We start from the raw sequence: 19,951 nt of genomic DNA, 5'->3' as shown, positions 1-19,951 counted from the left end.
GAATATTCTTTAAATAGTTTATTCTTTAAAATGTTGAAGATTTTAAGCACTGTAAATGAATCAGCCTTATTTATAGCTGTGCCATAAAGCTACTTATATATCACTGTACGAGAGGAAGCCAGAGTTCAGCCAAGGCAGCTGAGGATGGGATTCTTGTATGGAAAGAAAGTTAAACTGTGGTGGCTACAAAGGTCTAGTAAGAAAGCAAGGGATGAGAGGAATCTGGACTTCTACTAGTCTATTAATTTTAGGTTTGTTTATTTTTAAGGGTTTTTTTAAGATTTTAAAAATTCCTGAACATTTGCATAGGTGCTTTTTGCTCTGGAATCTGTGTATCCCCCATAACTAAAGAGCAAATGTTAACTCATGGTTACAAGAGAGTTATCACAGAAAGGCTGATCATGTAAAGAGAACTATGCCGGTGAACCAGCAGCTTCCCAGCACCTGGAGGGGCCTACAGGAAAGATGAAGAGGGACTTTTAACAAGGGCATGTAGTAATAGGATGAAGGGTAATGGTTTTGAACAGAAAGGGAGCAGGTTAAGATTAGGTATTATAAAGAAATTTTTTAGTGTGAAGGTTGTGGGACATTGGCACAGGTTCTACTCCTGGAAGTGTCCAAGACCAGGTTGAATGAGTCTTTGAGCAACCTGCTCTAGTGAGGGGTGCCCTGCCCATGCAGGGGGCTTGAAACTAGATGATCTTTAAAATCCCTTCCAACCCAAACCACTACGTAATTCTATGATAAATCTGACAGTGCATGAAGGACCTTATAAGGGTCAAAGGGACTTCTTCAGAGAAAGGCCCCTAAACTGAACTGCTGAGTTCAGATAAGTTTGGGCAGCACCAGCATGAAGGTAGGAAGTGAAAACACACATCCTAGTAGTGTATTTAGCATGCTATCATTACAGACACACTGCCTACCCAAAAGAGACCCTGGATGCAGCCTAGAAGGACTCCTATGAGCTCTTAGGATCAGTATAATATATTCTTACATTTCTTAGCATTTATTCTTATTCTTTGAAATACATTCTGGTTGCTTAAAGGTTATCACAAAGAACAAAAAGACCCCCCAACAAAACAAAACAAAAACAAACAAACAAAAAACCAAAAAAACTCAAACCAGAAAAAAGAAGAGAAAGCAGAGCCTCCACAGTTATCTGAAGAGTGTTTCAGTATTTCTCTCAGCCCTGCCAGGACTTAGACACTGGGCAAGCAGAGCAAAGTGAGCCAAGGGATGCCTGCCTATCCCCAGATATACTGCAGGTACCTGGAGCACCACAGGGATCATCTCCAGAACTGCATACAGCTTTCTCCTCTGCTATTTCCTCTGTACTCTGCTAGCACAGCATGAGGCACACTGTTAGAAACAGAGTTTATTGCAGACTTGCAAATATTTATTGGGCAACTTCTAGCTTGGTGTCAAGTTATGGTCGTATCATGTTCCCTAGAAGGTCTTGGAGAATGTTAGTGTTTCAAGGAAGGCCCCGCTGAGAATTCCCCTTTTACAGGAGTGAAAGGCAACACTGTTTAAGGAGATGGAGGTAAAGATATATAAAGCCTCTCTTCTGGGCTGACCCAGCAAAATATTCCATTAGCTCAAATGGCAGAGCAATTGCCTTCAAAAACCAGAAGATGAAGTTTTAGATTCCCCTGAAGATTTATTCTGAGCATATAATATCATTACTAGTATGTAATTCATATTCTTTAATTAGGCAGCTCTCTGATGACCTTTCAATACCTGGGTGAGCATATTTTAGTAACTGGATGTTTTAGTGGAAATAATATTAAAATTCTTTTACATGCAATGGAATAAAATCTTGTGGTAAAAAGAGCCACAGAAACATGCTTTTGTTAAACAAAAAAGCCTGCTGGTGAAAAATTATTTGATTACAGCATGTAAGTACTCTCGCAGAGAAAGGAAGAGGAAGAAAGTATTAAAAGATCTGTTAATCTAGTAGGAAAAAATCTTAGCAAAAAGCCTATGCTGGAAATTTATGGCTAGGTAAATTCAACTTAGAAACCACATACACATTTTTAATAGCAAAGCTGATTAAACAATAGAACAAAGAATGAAGGGACAGGGTGCTTTTTCCTTCTTTTGATGTTTCTGTCCTAACACTGAATGCTCTCCCAAAGGTCTGCTGTGGTTGGATACAAACTCTTGGCTCAATAAATTTGTTACTCAGTGAAATTATAGGATGTGTGGTACGCAAGCCAGACTAGATGACCTAATTACTACTTCTGTCCTTACCATCTATAAATGCATCTGACACTGTATAGATGATTTCTTTGAAATCCTAGAATTAAAAATCAACTTCTATTAGTTAATTTGTTGCCACAGTAGAATTCATTCAGCTAGAGAGGGGCACAGAACAGATTGTTGGAGTTTTTTTAAGAGTTTTCCTTTACCTATCTATCATATTACCACTGCTGGCATCACAAAGGCATACTAGCTAGAGCACACACAAAAAAGGACCCCCCAGAAGCATATTTTTTGTGGAGCCCTTTCATTATGGAACTTGATCTTCTCTAGACAAAATAATCCCAAATTACTGAAGTAGTAGTCTTTTTGAACAATGTGGAAAGATTTATTTTGGTTTTCAGTCCCTTCTAGTATTGTCTTGGTCATGTTCTTTCTGATTCCCTTTCAAATTTAATGTTTTTGTCATACAAAAAACATGCAGCACCTCCGGTAACTTCATATTAAAGTTTGGAAAAGATCTCAGATTTAGAGAGTTCATCAGTGTTAAGTTAGTACAGCACACAGAAAGGTATATAGAAAAATTGTCATTTAAAGCCAATTATAATTTTAAAGACTTGTGGTTTCTTACCTGGTGTTCTTTTTCTAGGCTTTAGATTTCAATACCTGAACTGAAGCATAGCTAAACTAACTAAACAAATTGAAGATTGTTTGAATTTAGGGCAGTGATATAATTATTTAAAATATTGGCATTTCAGATTTTCCTAGCAGTGTTGGAAATAACAGAAAAAGGTGAAGCTCAATATACAAAACAAATCCAGGTTTTTTTTTCATTTCCATTTCAAAGCAATTAACCTATTTCCCAGTCTTTCTATAAACAATGGAGATAAATGTTGAAATGATTCAGAAAATACTTGGATGGAAGACATGATGGTCTTCACATACTGAATCATGCCACTGAGCTCAGATTATTTGATAAATTTCCAGTTCTGAATTGCAAAGTTGGGAATAGTAAGTGATTACTGAAAAACATCTAATAAGTACTTTTTCATGTCGCTGTGCTCAGAATCAAACCATGCCTTTTTTCGGGGTAGAGAACTAGAAAATCTCAACTGTTGTACCTGTATGAGATGCACATGCTCAGGCAGAGGCAAGCTCCCTGCATTTAGGGATGTAGCCACTCTGTCACAATCCTGTAGCAATGCTGCAAAGCTTGCAGGCAGCTGGGTTCCTGAATTGAACTTTCATTCTGTGCTGGAGAGAATGATCTTGGTTTCCACTTACTTCACAAGACCCTTTTCAGGTTATCACAGAATTGAAGGAATCTCTTAATTATGATTTCTAACCCAAGGAGCCATGAGACTGAAGTGTGGAAGAGCTAGAAAAAATGAACACTAAATTCATGGATGCTGAAGAGCAAGGGTCCCTGTCGTTGCTGAAGTCCCAAGAATAGAAGGAAAAATCTCCTGAAAAGGCCTTGAGCCATGCACATTTGCAATGCAGATAAAAATAAATCTGAAGTGTATGACAAAATTAAATAATTAGGTCAAAAGCAGGTAGCAAACCTCTGACAGAGGATGACAGCCCTTATGAGACTGCCCAGTGCAATGAATTAGCGGTGTGCAGCTAAAGGGGATCTAATCTAAATTCTCTGGCTCATTTTTCTGACTAGACACCACAGTGTCCATTTTGGCCCCAGGTGACCAGTGACATAGCCTCTATTTGCCATATAGCTGTAAGTAAAGAAAGCAAAGGGACATATCCTCTGCAGTTTCACAAAGCAGGACAAAGCAGAGTGTGCCTAGTACCATCAAAGAGCTGATGGCAAAGAAACACTCTGGGCTAGGCATTGGCATCCAGAGGTTGAGTGGTGATGGGGATGGCAAAGTGTATGTTCTATCCCAGTGCTGATAGCAGTTGCTGTAGCAGAGTGGCTGACATGAATTCAGGTCTTCCCTGGAGCAGCCATGTGAATTCATGAAGTTCCAGGCTGTTTGGAAACTGGGCAAGGCCAATTGTATGAGATTCGATGCTACAGGCTTGAGGAAGAATAGCTGGAAAGCTGCCTGGTGGAAAAGGACCTGGGGGTGCTGGTGTACACCTGGCTGAGTATGAGGCAGCAGTGTGCCCACATCTCCAAGAAAGCCAACAGCATCCTCACTTGTATCAGAAATAGTGTGGCCAGAAGGGCTAAAGCAGGGATTGTCCCCCTGTACTCAGTACCAGTGGGGCCGCACCTTGAACACTGTCTCCAGCTTCAGGCCCCTCACTACAAGAAGGACACTGAGGTGCTGGAGCACGTCCAAAGAAAGGCAATGAAGCTGGTAAAGGGTCTAGAGCACAAGTCCTTATGGAATCGCTGGGGTTGTTCAGCCTGGAAAAAAGGAGGTTGAGAGGAGACCTAATTGTTCTCTACAACTACCTGAAATGGGCTGTGGAGAGCTGGGTGTGTCTTTTCCCAAGTAACAAGTGATAGAACAAGAGGAAATGGCCTCAGGTTGTGCCAGGGGAATTTTACATTGGATATCAGGAAAAATGCTTTTACTGAAAGGACTGTCAAGCACTTGAACAGATTGCCCAGGGAAGTGGTAGAGTCACCATGCCTGGAGGTACTTACAAGATGTGTAGATGTGGAGCTTAGGGACATGGTTTAGTGCTGGACTTGGCAGTGCTGGGTTAATAGTTGAATTTGTTGATCTTAAAGGTCTTTGCCAACTACAACAATTTTATGTTTCTATGGTTCTATATGTCAGCCCATGAGTGATCCAGAACAGGGTTTTCTTCCTTCTGCAGAGTTGACTTTAACTCAGTTTTTAATTTGGTTCAGAGTGGATACAGGACAACATATGCATAAGGAACAGTTCTTGTGTAATACTCCTATGCTTTCTCCTTGTCTCAAGTTGAAAGATCATATCCATTTAAACAGTGACAGGAAAGAATATTATACTGGCAAAGAGGAAGGCAGGAAAGAATGCTAGGAGACCTGCCTGGATGAACAAGGAGCTACTGGACACATTATCACACAAAAAGAAACTTTACAAGAATTGGAAGAAAGGACAGCTAGAATGGGGGTTATATAAGGAAGCTGTTCAAGCATCAAGAGACCTGGTTAGAAAAGCCAAAGCTCAGTTAGAACTAAGTCTAGCCAGGGAGATCAAGGGGAATAGCAAAAATGTCTATAGGTATATTGGCAGTAAAATGAAGACTAGGGAAAGTGTGGGCATTGAGTGCACCCTCAGCAAGTTCACTGATGACCCCAAGCTGTGTGTTGGAGCTGACACACTGGAGGGAAGGGATGCCATCCAGAGGGACTTTGACAGGCTGGAGAGGTGGGCCCATGCCAACCTCATGAAGTTCAACAAGACCAAGTGCAAGGTCCTGCATCTGGATCAAGGCAATCCAAAGCACTGATATAGGCTGGGCAGTGACTGGCTTGAGAGCAGCCCTGAGGAAAAGGGCTTGGGGGTGCTGGTGGATGAGAAGTTCAACAGGAGCTGTCATTGTACACCTGCAGCCCAGAAAGCCAACGGGGTCCTTGGCTGCATCAAGAGAAGTGTGGCCAGCAGGTCAAGGGTCATTAGAGGGTCATGATTGGTCATTAGACAAATTTCTGTTCTTTGCCTGCCTTAATTTCCATGTTCAAGATGTGTTTTTGGAGAAGCAACAGCTCATGGGAGCAGGTTTATATGCTTAGAGAGGCACAAAACAATGTAGATACAACCTTTATGGCCTAAAGTGAACGCTGTACAGGAAATTAAATACATGTGACAGAGACAAGTGGATCTATGAGTCCTCATAAATGCAGATGGAGCCATCTGTATCTCCAGTTCTGAGAGCACCTGTTAACAGCTTACATGCCACATACAGCTTGCTGATGGAAGAGACCTGATTCCCAGTCCATGACATTCATCACTAGTCTTCCCCTTTTCCCCCTAAAGAGGATCACAGAAAGGAGAGGGATAACAGATTCTGGTCCAGCTGGTCTGCCTCAGGGAGAGCATTGCCTGGAGGGCTCAACTCCAATAGGAAGTCCCATGGCTCTGTTTCTTTTACTGGAACCTTAAGGAAGCATCAGTGCCTTTCCCAGAATGTATAAGCATCACAGTCAGGGAACCCCAAGATCCCTTGTGAGTACAGAGCTGGAAATGTTCACAGAAGAAACTTGCAGACCACGGCTGTTGTGTTGGGCCTGAGCAGAGACAGAGTTGCTGAGTTGCTGAGTCATTGCCAGGACCTTTGAATTGGTCTCTGAATTTCATTGGCCACAAATAGCCTACAAGAGTTTCATACATATTTGGATTCCAATTTAAAAAAGCTATAGAGACAGAGAGGAATTACAGCAGTGTCACACAGGCTTGAATCTGCCTTCTCCTTTCTCTCTTTATCAGAACAATCATAAGCTTTCATTGCTCTGCAAAAATGATAGAGTAATAGAGTACCTCTCCAAAATGAACAAATTATTCGATTGTAAGGACTCACAGTGTCACATGTTTACAGAAAATCCTAGGAAAATGACCAGATGATAGAAATCAGAGAGTGAGAAGTAGGAGTCATTTATGCCAGAAGAAAAGCTGTAGCTTTCATATTTTGAAAGCAACGATCTAGTTGTGACCTTGTGGCAGGCTAAAAGGTAAGGCAGATATAAAGAGAGGTCAGGAAAAAGAGAAAAACAAAATGATTCTGGCAATTTCATGGATCTATAACAGGTCTGTATTGTGTAGCCCTAATGCTCTTTACCAGCTTTATCTATTAGCTGCACAACAATTCATATCATCTATCATGCCTTTAAAAGAAAAGCATGGCAGACATTAATAATACAGCCAGAATCACAATATCTGGTGCAAAAAGTGCATTTCAGTGTAGGTAGAAACTCAAGTGCTTGCTAGTGGCTTTATATATTTTCTTCCTTCCTATATATTTTCTTCGTTTCTTTATATATTTTCTTTTCTTTTCTTTTCTTCAAAGGAAATTATATGCTAAAGAGCCTTGTGAGCCTGGCTGAATCCCTGTTATCTGTTTCTACTGCATTAAGAGATCCGCCTCAGACTTGTGCTCTAGCTCTGGCACAGGCTTGTCTCTGAAGGGACATCGTGAGGGATGAATCTTGTTCAGAGATCTGTGGATTTATTCCTGCATCTCCATCTGATGTGGTCCTCACTAACATCAAAAGAACATGAGAAAACATGGGGTCCTTCACTGCATCCTCTGAAATCAAACTAGATTTTGCCTTCAGCATTGCAGGATCAGGACAGATGCCTACTCCTATACCAACAGCACAGAACTCTGCTGATAGGAGGTGGAGTAATACCTTCTGGGAAGTTTTCATTGTCACTCTTTAATGGGGAACATGAAAAGGAGATGGTGGTCTCTCATAAATGACTTACAAGCTTGTATGAAGCTTTGCCAATGCTGTCAAGCATGTAATTTCAGTCCTCTGTTAATAATGAATAGGGTGTGAACATATGCTATGTATCCAAATAACACGTATGAACTATTTGCCCTCTTGAACCTAATTTATACCACTGTATTTTTAACTGATTTAGAATATTGTATAACAAGTAACTCTACAATAAAAGGTCAAGCTGGAGTTTTTCTAAAACTGGGAATGAACACAAATACTACAAATATTACACAAAAATGGTCTAAATATTATTCCATGAGGGACTGTTATATTTTGAAGAAAATAGTGTTATTAAAAAAGAATTCCTTGTGGACTTACAGCAAAGATATTAGATTAGTATGCGTACGTGCTTTTCAAATGCTCAAGAACAACAGCTGGTAGTGACCAAACTCCTCAAACATCTGGTCTTGTCCTTCCACAATATTCTGAAGCCCTAAGAAAAAAAATATCATCAAGATGTGTGTAAAGCAGAGATTTCTTTTTCCATGAGTGTATGATAGGCAGTGGTTAATTTATTTCACAAAGTAACTGATTTTAACAAACGTAACCAGCAGGAAGATGTTGCCCACAAAACAATCAGCTCTTGTGAGAAGTTGGCTGTTTTCTCTTGCACTTCAAGAGGGATCTCAATGCGTGTCTTAGCAAAGAGCAAATGCTCTTTATACTATCTATAAGATCTGAGAGTCAACAAACAGTTATTTTTCTATTACTGACTCAATTCTTCATGTACAACTATAATAATCACAAATGGGACTGGATAACACTCTTCCCCTTCAGCTAACCCTCTAAATACCACAGGCAGTACCTACAAATTTTATTTAGTGTGATGAACCAACATATCAGAGACTTATGATAAAGTATGGCCATGAAATGTCCATATGTCCATGAAATGCAAATACACTGATTCTTTTGTATAAATACATTTCAACTAAAGTAAACAAAAAGGTATCATCAGCTAATTTATATTTGGCCTCTCCAGTTAATACACAAAAAATCAAACACTCCAAAAGTTTGGATGTTATCCAAAGTCAACTGAATATTTCTGAACTCTTCCCACAGCACTTGGGCAGTCCTTATGTGAACACTAAAAAACAATTCAAGAGGTATTGCACAGCTAAGAGCATCCACCCTAGCACAGAAATTAAAATCTTGTATCTGCTGAATAATAGTAGCAACAACAACCACCACCACCAATAATAATAATTAAGTGCCATAATACTGGAGAGGCAAAAAGTTGAAGAAAGAATAATCTGTCCTAAAAGTGTCTTTCTACTTACATCCACCATATTCTACATTCCTAGAATGAGAAGAAAAAAAGAAGGATCTTCAAATATTCATTCATAAAAGTTAGATGTTTCCATCCTTGACATTATTTCACAGAATAGAGTAAGAACTGAGTAAACAGCAAAATTATATATTCCTGTGTTTCATGGACAATGATTTTGATCGTTTATTGCAGCAGATATGCTGCACAATGACAAAGAGATAATTATTAATATAAATCCTCAAAGTCTTTAATGTTTAATACTAAGGCTATTTTTGAGAATAGATGCTTCAACTCTAGACCTGAGGCTGTTGGTCAGTATCAGATGTCAATAGAAACATACATACATGTATATAAAGACTGTAAAATTGAGGTTTAAAAGCATATTTTTGTTTCTCTTATCTTAGTAAATGCACCTCACTTAAGATTTGAATATATTGATTTCCATTAGGACAGTGAACCTAATTTTAGTACTTTGTCATGTAACAGAATTATGGCTTGAACTTTAATGTGGCACTAATAAGAAAGGCAGAAGTTGCCAGCAACCACAATCTTATGGATGCATGAGAGGTGCAACAGAATCTAGAACACATGTCTAGAGGAGCTCTGATAATCATGTTTGCAGCTGGAATTTTTCACAGGTACCATACAAAAATTTGACTTAAGGTAATCCTTGTTAAAAAAAACAAAAATGCTTGCAAATGCAGTTTTGATTTAAAATTTCAGAAAACAAATCTGATTGTTCTGATTATTTTTCCTTTCTACTTCCCCAGTTATATTCATGGCCTGGAATGTACATCTGCAACGAACAATGGTTTAATTTTCAAATTTATCTTTAAAGAGAAGTGATATGTGACTTATTTTATGGTCCCTCAAAGTCCAAAGGTCCCTGATATTACAGTTTCATGCATTAACATAAGATTTTAAATAAAATGTAAATTAAATTGGTCAGTCATTGGCTACTCTGAAAAAAGTAGGAGTGTTGCATACATAATAGATTATCTCTTTTAAATGCCATATATCACTACTTCATATCAAGTGCTGTAGTGAGCTACTACCTCTATGGATCTGTTTGCCATGTGGGTTGCAGACATCTGTTGAGTATCAGGGAATGTAATCCAATGATTTGCCAAGAACTCCATCAAAAACGTGCCTTTTACATTTTTCTCAGTTGAGAACATCATCCACAGTAGATTGACCTAATGAAGGGTAACACATTGAACTGGAAGCAAAATGTTTAAAGTGATGCAAGCCTCATTTTTACTCCATGAGTTCTCAAAAATGTTTTCCTATAAAGTTAAGATGTGCTGCAGATTGGATGTAAATGTGACCAAGCAAAGCTTCTTGAACAATTCTGTTGCTGGCCATGGGAGCTGGCTCAGGATGGGCTCCATCTGCTTCTCACTGTTTCTGCAGGGTTTATTTTTGCCCTGAGATACCTAGAAAGGCAATATTCTCAGCTCAGATGACCATATTTCCTAGGGGAAATGAGAACAGCTGGATGTATCCCATTGCCTCCCTGATTGTAAATCAAGTGAAAAATCCATCTGCATCCACCCAATTTGGTTCTTCATAGGATCTCACTCCAGCCAAGTATTTAACTGCACAAGAGCCTATGGAAATAGGGCCTATGCATACAAGAGAGGGAAGAGCTTGCTTTTGTGTTGTCTCATGGCACTTGGTGCTGCTTTTACTATACCAATAATAAAAGCCTCTCTAAGTGTCCATTCACCAAACTTTATTTCTACAATAATAAATAAATAAAAATAAATAAGTAAGAAAGATATAAATCTAGGAGTCTTGATATTTTCAGGCCTCACAAATTGTACAATCATGTTTTTCATAGAGCATAGGGTCATGATATGAATACTATGTAAGAGACTTAATAAGATTTCTGGCATCTTTCATAAACTACTCCATGTCAGACAACAGAAATGAACTCAAGTCAGTGGAAGCTTTACAATAGTTTAGCCCAATGTAATGGTACCACTTATTATGATGGTTACAGTTTAAAGTTTGCTCATGCTCTCCAACATACTCGCACACTCAGTGATTTATTGTATAGTACAAAATCTCTGTTGAAGAGTAAGTACTCTTTGTGTAGTCATTTACAATTACAAGAGGGAAAAAGAAAGCTTTGGGGATTTAGAAGCTGTCGCAGCAATTGAAAACCCCATCAAAATAACACCATGATCTAAAATATTCTCACTAGAGTTGAGGTCCTGTGCCTGCTCTGCCAATGGGGCAGGTAAAAAAAAAAATAAAATCAATGCATTCAACAAAATTACAGGTAGGTAAAACTACCAGGGGAGAAACAGTCCCCAGCCATGCTTTCTCAACAATAAGATGTTTCAAACTGAGGGTATTCCTCCCAGAGAAAAGTGCCTAAAACCACAACCTCCAGGAATCAGGGTCTGGGTTGTCATAAGTTTTATCCTAAAGAAAAGTTCAAGTCAGAAGGCTTGGATTGATATCTGAATGTCCTCAGATCTTAGAGAATGTTCTGTCCCAAAAAGTTCAGGACAATATCTGCTGTAATTCACTGAATATCAACTGTGTAAGCCACGAAAATTATCCTCCACAGTTACTGTAATGATAATATGAATAATAATGAGTATGTGTAACTGGTAGTTGCCCAGCTGGAAAACATAAAGTTTCCGTATATATCTGCCAATTGGACTTTTAATGACAAAACCACAGACATTTGGACTACTTGAAAAAGGACAAATGGAATAAAAACATACTATCTCTGTGAGAAATTATTTGATTTGTAAACTGCAGCATTGTAAAACAAATGTCATATGTGTAGGAAAAAAGAGTGGAAATGGTTCTTGAACACATATGGAAGAGAATTTTTATGATTTACTACTTATTGAAATAAAACTTATTATTAAAAATGCAAAGGAAGAAATATCTCTGCAAAGGAAGAAATATCTCTGCTTTGACTATTTCTTAATGTTCATCCAAAGGAAATTTCTGGGGGAGCAATTTAGTAATTTCTGACCTCAGTTGATACTAAAGTGCTCTGAAACAATAAGGCCCAGGGGTGTTGAAGGCAGCTGCCTGAATTCCTCAAAAAATATATTTACAAAGTCTATTTTGAGTTCCCTACATTTCTGTAATGGAATCCAGCTGCTCTGACCTTTCAAAGTTACCTCGTACAGTGTGAACATCAGCACAGATAAGTGTTACACGAAATTGTAGTTAGATTCCAACTTCTCAGCATTTCTGTTAAAAACCTGGCATGAGAGAATGCAAAATGAGAAAGGAAATTATATCTGTGGTCTAAGAACTAAAATAAAGACCTCAGTCATCTGAAAGAATGGTTTGATGAGACCCCTGCAGTGAAAATAAGGTCTCAGTGGAAGTTTTTACATAGAAAATTCTTCCTTTGCAGCCAATACCTGAGCATGAGAGAGAGTGAAGTGCTGAGCATTCTGGCTTTTGTCTTTTTCAGTTATCAAGGTCAATATGACTCATGTTTTTGAGGATGAGACTTGGGATTTCTTTTGCTGTTGCTCAATATTTTTATGCTTTTTATTTTTAAAGGTCATACAAAAATGATGAGAAAACACAGCTGTAAAGCCTGTGAAATGAGCTGTGCCTGAGGCAACATCAGAAAGCAAATTAAAAGAAAAAAAATTTATTATCTTTCCATTTTATGACTTTAACTCAATATCACCAAATTTTTAATATTTACCCAAGTATTTTTAAAACTTGGAGATCACAATATTGCTGAACCCTACTATTTTGGGCAGTCAGAAATACTTTAGAGAAACACTTTTCCAGGTGTAGAATGTTCACCTTCTCTACCCCTTGGATCTCTAAATACCTATGCCTCCTTGTTCCCCATTGCTATTCTGATTGCTGCTCACCTGTGGGCACATTGCCCCCACCCCAGCCCTCTCTGAGGGGCAGGACATGGGGTAATGGCTTTAAACTGGAAGAGGATAGATTTATGTGAGGCATTAGAAAGAAAAATTCTTTAGTGTAAGGGCGGTGAGACACCAGCACAGGTTGCCTGAGGAAGTTGTGGATGCCTCATCCCGGGAAGTGTTCAAGACCAGGTTGGATGGGACTTTGGGAAGCCTGATCTAATGGGAGATGTCCCTAACCATGCAGGGGGGTTGGAACTGGATGATCTTTCAGGTCCCTTTGAACCCAAACCATTCTGTGATTCTATGAGACAGCAGCTTAGCGGTGCATGGGAAGGAGGGACAGCCCTATGCCCCTGGAGCCTCTTTCAAACACTTTGTGGAAGGAAGTACTTATTTTGAGCACAGGCTCCATCTCACTCTGTCTCCTACAGGTGTGAACACAACCTTTTAATTTTCTTTAGGAAACAAAGGGCCATACTACTAACATGCATAAGCAAGGCAGGCTGCCTTGAATGCAGAAGCTGCACAGCCCCACAATCCTGGTAAGATCAAGGCATACTCGATAAATATGTCTGTAGAGGGAGCAAAATGCTGCTGCTTTGTATCCCTTGGCCTTAGGGTGGCAGCCTTGTAGCTGTATTGAGAAAGACAATATGTGTGTGTGTGTCTGCTTCTCACCTCTGCAAACCCAGAACCCCTCTGACAGCATCCAACTTTGGGCATGTTCCTGGCTCCTTCTTACAAACCAAGTCCTGTCTGACAGAGCTGTAGGGTGTGAGGCAAGGCTGGAAAACCCCAGGCTGCCTGCTGCTACGGTTTGAGTCAGCATGCATCATCTGGTGTCTTTGCCCAGATTAAGCTCTTAGTGCCTCCCACCTGATGCCAAGACAGACATGATGCTTCTGGACATTTCAGAGACAAGCTCTGGTAAATGACAGATAAGAAAAATTCACTGACCAGCTCAGTGGAAGAGAATCTCATAACAATATCCCAGTGAAGGCTCTCCTAGTGTGTAAGACATATGGAATGAGGTTGGTTCTCTCAACTAAGCTAATGTAGGTCTTTGCCACAACCATGCCAGGTATCAAAGAAATGAGCTGAAGCCACAAAGTAACTTTATTTATGTATTGTGAAATCAGGCCTGCATGACTTCAGGATTTTAGTTTCTCCCCCAGTATCAGACCAGTGGCTGAAACACACATGGAGAAAACAAGAAGGGAAAAGGGGAGTAATCGGGAAGAAAGGTTTATGAAAGAAGGGTACAAAGAAATATTCCAAACTAAAAGAACTTTCAAGTAAGTTGAAAAACTTGAGAGGATTAGCCAGGGAGTCAGGAATAGTTCTCTTGTAATATTATTGGCACAGAATAATTCCACTCCTGGGACTGATTTCCAAACATGCAGAACACTTAATTCAAATGCATAAAAGGCTGCTGGTGCACAAAACCTTTGGAAATCATGTCTTTTATGTTTAAGTTGTTTTTTGTCTTTTTCCTCCCTCCCCCCTGTGGCTGAATGTATTTGAGGAGACCAGCTGGATCCAATTGCTAGGACAGTAGTATTACACTCTCTCCCATTTTTTCCCCTTTTACATCAGTATGTTGGCAGAAAGGTTATTGGCATCATTGCCCAGAGCCAAAGGTCAGCATGAAAAAAGAATGTGTGAATACTTTTATGTAGAAAATTCAAACTGCAAGTTATTATTCCTACTTTACAAAACTATCAAATCTATTTTTTATTCAAAGTTAAATTAATGTGGAATCAGATTCCAGATTCTGGAACACGCATGATGTAGAAAGGTCAGAGGGAATGAATATTCAAGATTCAGAGGCAAATTCAGTGGTATAAACTTCCCACACATTCCATCCAAGACAGAATTTTTCCTTTTATATTCTGCTGGTGTGATTTTATACATTGGTTGTCAGCGCTAGGCTCCAAAGTACAAGGTTATTTTTTAAATTATGCAGTTCATGGTTCCAAAACCAAATGTCCTCATTGAATCACTTAGTTTAGGTAGCTGGATTTTTAAATATGACTCCTGCATTATGACCCATGATGGGATGTCCTTCAGCTTGGAATGGACCAGTCCATAACTTAGTGTCAGAGGAGTCTCAGTGGAGGCCCATAACCCTTCCCTGTGCTTGCTTTGAAAATCTGCCAAAGCGAGGTGATATTAAGTGCCAGTCTTGCTCTGGAAAAAAAACAGAAGTGAGTGGAACAGTGTTTATTATGTCAGTGTTTCCATTTGATATTTGAAGAGCTTACATGTAAATGTGGTTTTTCTAAGGGGAAGTTCAACAAACACAGGCTAGGTTTAAAAAAAATAAAATTGAAGGCTTCTTGTCTTCTTATGCCTAACATCAACTGGGAGAGGCTACAGACCACACTGTTCACTCTTTACATCAGTAAAGAGTTTCTACCTTTCAGTAAAGAATGTTTCTACCTATACCAATGTAAAAACCTTTGATAGAAAAGTCATGCTCAAAACTGACATTTAGCAGAAATCCAGCTGTGATGAGACTTCTTACTGGCAGCCCAAACTAGGTAAGTCTCATAGAGGCATTCAGCTTTTTACTTATTGTGGACCAGTTCACCTGGAACCAGAGTCTGCTAGCAAAAAGTAGCCAAGAAAAGATCTTCAGCAGTAAATTCACATGCCCTGGGAAACCACAGAGGGTCACTGGAAGCTCTCTTGCAGTTGCATCTACATTTAGCTCCTTTCAGAGAAGGTCTGTTTTCTTAGAGCTGCTTGGTTGGCTTATTCTCAATGTCTGAAAGGTGTCTTCCACTGAGGCTGCCTGCCAGCTTATGTGGCTTCTCCATGTTTCTGCTTAGGGGTGCTGAGATTGTGTATTAGTGAACAGCCATACAGCTGCCTTCAGTCCTTCTTTCTACCAGGTGGAACTTGACAGGAGCATGACATGATGGAATTTGCTATTTCCATTTCTAAGCTAGCCTAGTATCTAGGGTGAACTCAGCAGATAGGCTTTGCTACCTCTATTTGCTTGGAAATAGTGGTTCAAGCAGCAGCCCATTTTTTCAAGAAACCTGGAGTAAGGCTGAGAATTACAGAAGCCAGGCCGATTCCCTCGCAGCTGAAAGAAGTGGTTAAGAGGCTAGAGATGCCAAGACTCAGCATAGGAAGAGGAATTCACATGTGACAGGAATTATTTCCTTTGGCAACTGCTTTTGGCAAAGTTGAAGGAGGTAGAGGAATGACTAGACTCAATAGGAAAGCCCTGTACCTGATGCAGACTTTGCAGGTCAGCTGTTTCCCTGAGATGCTCCATTTGCTACTTGGAAAGAGAAGAAAGTAAGGATGGAGGAAAAAGGAAGGGCCAAACTTAGACAGCTGCAATGAGTACTGGCCAATTTCTGTATGATCTATTGTCCACCCCCAGCAAAAGATGTATGAAGGAGAAGAAACATCTGCACTTTCCTAATTGTTATCTTGCCCTTTGGGACTCATAGGCAGTTGGTCTAAAGCTGTTGTAACTTGGGTGTAAGATCAGCACATACAAGCTGTAACTAATAACTAAATGAACCCACCTTGGTTCTGGCTCTCCGTGGAGCAGAAGCTCTGAAGATTTCATATTCATACATACTCATATTCATTCAAATAAAACCTCTCTGCCACTAACTTGGGTTTCTTCAGACAGACCTAACTGTAAGGTTTTGTAAAAAAAGTAACCAACGAGGCTTTGCCAAACCCAAACTTCTTCTCTGAAGAAGGTCATAGGTGGTTCAATAATGGCTAAAACATCAGCAAGCATGTATTGTTCTCTGGAAAGAGTGAGCCTTATAAAGAAACTGTCTTTGAAAGCCTACACTACTTTAATATTGAGGTTAGGATGTCGTTATGGAATAAATTTGCAAGCAGCATCACAATGCTCAGCATGACTAATAATTAGCCAAAAAATGTAACTAGTAGTTCATCAAGACTCTTCTTGTGTTTAGAACAAATGCAAGTGCCAGGTTTATTTTTACTTGCTGAAGCATGATGTAAGGTTTCTTCCACTGGAAAATCCCCTATTAGTAAATTTATCTGGATTATATAATATTGTCCATGGGGCTTTTTCTTCTCCTGATGACTTGTACCTACGGAACTCACTTTATAAACAAAATTCCCAGTGTGTGACTTCAGTGGCTGCTGTGCTCAGGAGTAACCCCTCTGTGACACAGTTCTGCCTACAGTCCCATCCTGCTCTCGGCTGCTCACTGAGCTGTCTTGACTCATCCAACTGGATATACACTTTTCAGTGCCTCTGTTTGAACTTCTCTGAGAGAGCCAGAAGGAAAACATGTGTAACTGCTTACTTCCCATGCACAGCTCCACAGCAGCTGGCAATGGCCAACCACAGTTATACCTCCTTCTACATTCTGCTGGAGTCTCATATTGCAAGAAGACAGATGAAGATGTCAAATGCAAAGAAGGTTGCAGAGACCCTCCTAAAGCAGGGGGAGTGGTGCTAAATTCCCATGTGAAATTAGGCATCCACCAAGGTGGATGACTAGTTGTGTTAACTACAAAGGGGCTGGTTTTCCAAAAAAATTAGGTCTAGAATGTGGGCTGAGCAGTCCTGAGACTTGGCCTGAGATGACATAATAAAAATCCTTTAACTATAATGAAAATTAACACTACCTTTTTTTTTTTTTTTTATATGGGGAAAACAGCCTCGTTAAGATCATATTATTTAAGATCATATGCTTAAAGATCATATTCTCAGACTTCAGAGGTTGAAATTTAGAGAAGTTAGGGTTGATTTTCATTGTATTTTCCATTGAGTATATATCAAGAAGGCAGTTCTTCATATCACATCATTAATTATATAGTACTGGAGTTGGGGAATCATAATGCTAAGTCCTAAAGAGACCTAAAAGCCTGGAACAAGGTTATCTTTGTTTTGTGAGTTTAATCTTAAAGTAAATTAATATGCTCTTCATAAAAAATATAATAAAAATTAATTTACAGTTTTTGTTTCCTATAAAAGGAAAACAAAGTGTGTGGCTTAGTCCAGATAAAATCTTTTTCTTGGGGTGGGTGGAAAAGGGTCCCTTACAGGTTCAACAGCTTAGTGATGCATCACTATAGTGATTCCTGTAGTGTAGTTCCTGATGGATTACCATATACCATGATCTTGTGTTAAAAGGCTGTGACAGAAAATCTTTTCAGTACCAAATGCAGGAATCTGGTATGTACTGTAGGAATACATATTTTCAAACATAACTCCTCTAGCTGCAAAATGCTATTGTTTTAGAGTCAGTAGCTATTTACCAATTGGATGAGGTGATAACCACACAGAATCTGATCTGCAACACAGATTTCCATCTTCTCACTACACTTCTCTGCAAAACATCCCATCTTGAGCAAGTGTCCTCAAAATAGAAGGCTGCCTTTGGATTCAGCTCTAGGTAAGACTAGCAGAGCCAAGGCTGTGGTTTTGCAACGTGTCCCAGAAAAAGGGCAGCAGACTTGGACCACCTGAGGGCTAACAGCCAATTTGTTTCTCAGTATTTCCATCCTCCTCAAGGATGTTAATAATCTGCATCTCACCTGTGCCCCATACCTGGCCAGCTGTGTGATGTTTTGAGAGAGGATTTGCTTCCCCTTACTGCTGGAGTTTCTCCTTTTGGCTACTCTGCAAGCTGCAAGTGCCCTCAAAGTCAAAATGCAGCACAGATAACTAGCAAGAAGGTTTTCATGTAGGGATTAGCACTTTTCTGGAGAGATAAGAGACATGTAGGTACAGTTTCCTTTCCCTTCCACACCACCTCAGCCCATCCAAAGTCCTGGAAATGCAAATGGGAGAATTGCTGGTTGTCTCATCCAGCCTCGTAGCTTCTCACATCTACCACCAACAGGTGTCAACCCAAATGCATCTTTAAAGGAGACTTAGTGAGGATTTACTTGTGTCCAGCAGCCTCCTGCCTTCCCAACCCACAGGCTTGCATTTCAGCAATGCAAAACTGACTCTATTTCTGCTCAGCCAGTGCAGCAGCTCACCCTGGCTCTGAAGGGACCCCAGAGGCACATCATAACCTTTCATTTGCACTCTGGCCTAATTGTAATATTTCACTTCATGGCAGCATTCACTGACTGTCATTCACTAACATAGTGGTAAGCACTGTATCACCCGCCCTTTGCTCCAGTGCACATCCCTGGAGAGTGATGTGTGTCCCAGCAGTGCAATAAAAAAAACCCCTCTTTTCCCCCTTTTCTGTGGGAAAAGAAAGTGTTTTCTCTGCCAAAAGACATATTTTATGCCTGTGTACTAGTAGGGAACTCATAGGTCTAGTGATTTTTTAATTTTTTTTTAAATTGAGCACTGGTGGAAACCCCGAATCCTGTGTGAAATAAATATTCAGGTACAAGCATGTTCTTTGTACCTCTTTGGGCTGCCCCTCCTGATGATGGGTCACCCAGGTAAGAGCAAGACCATTTAGCTGACTGCATTTGAGACTGCAGTAGAGCTAGGAGAGTGTAATGGGTTCCTGGAATCATTCAAGCCCCACCTCTTTTGTTTAGAAAAATAAACCACGCTGTACAAATACTTTGCTGATCACAAAATCTACTGGCGAAATTATTGTATTCTTCATTCTGTACAAAAGGGAAAACAAATGCTGGCAAGGATCTCAGTGTGGATATTTATGTCAAATCTAATAAAAGGAAAAAAAACCACAAGCACTTGTCAGCATCTGAACCGATATGAAATCAAAAGCCATTTTTGTTAAAGTTGGTTGACATAATCTAGAATAATTCTTAATAAATCCTTTCAACCAGAAAGGGGTAACAAGTTCAGTTTAAACTGTGGGGGATTGTTTCACAAGACTAAGAAAAATAGAAGGGCAAGATACGAGGCTATATGAGGGTATAAAAAACCAGAATGAATAAGAGTTTTTTATCAGAAAAAAGAGTAGTGACAGTGATAGGATAACACCAATGGGATAGATGTTTCTTAAACATGCAGATGCTGTCGTGGTAGTATTAAGACTGATCACAGATGAAGCATGCCTTCCCCTGGAGACCTGTGAAAGCTTTACCATACCTATGAGCAAAAATGGCTTAAGTTAATAAAACATGTATTTTGCTTGTGTATGTGTCTCCTTTCTGCCTAAACTACAATGTAAGAGGTTTGCCTCAGATCCTCAAGAAAGCATAATTACACTAATTACTGTTTTGGGTAATAAAGGCCCAAGTCTTCTGATT

Source organism: Calypte anna, chromosome 3 (genome assembly GCF_003957555.1).
Source record: "Calypte anna isolate BGI_N300 chromosome 3, bCalAnn1_v1.p, whole genome shotgun sequence".
Taxonomy (NCBI): Eukaryota; Metazoa; Chordata; class Aves; order Apodiformes; family Trochilidae; genus Calypte; species Calypte anna.
This window is presented reverse-complemented; position numbering follows the sequence as displayed.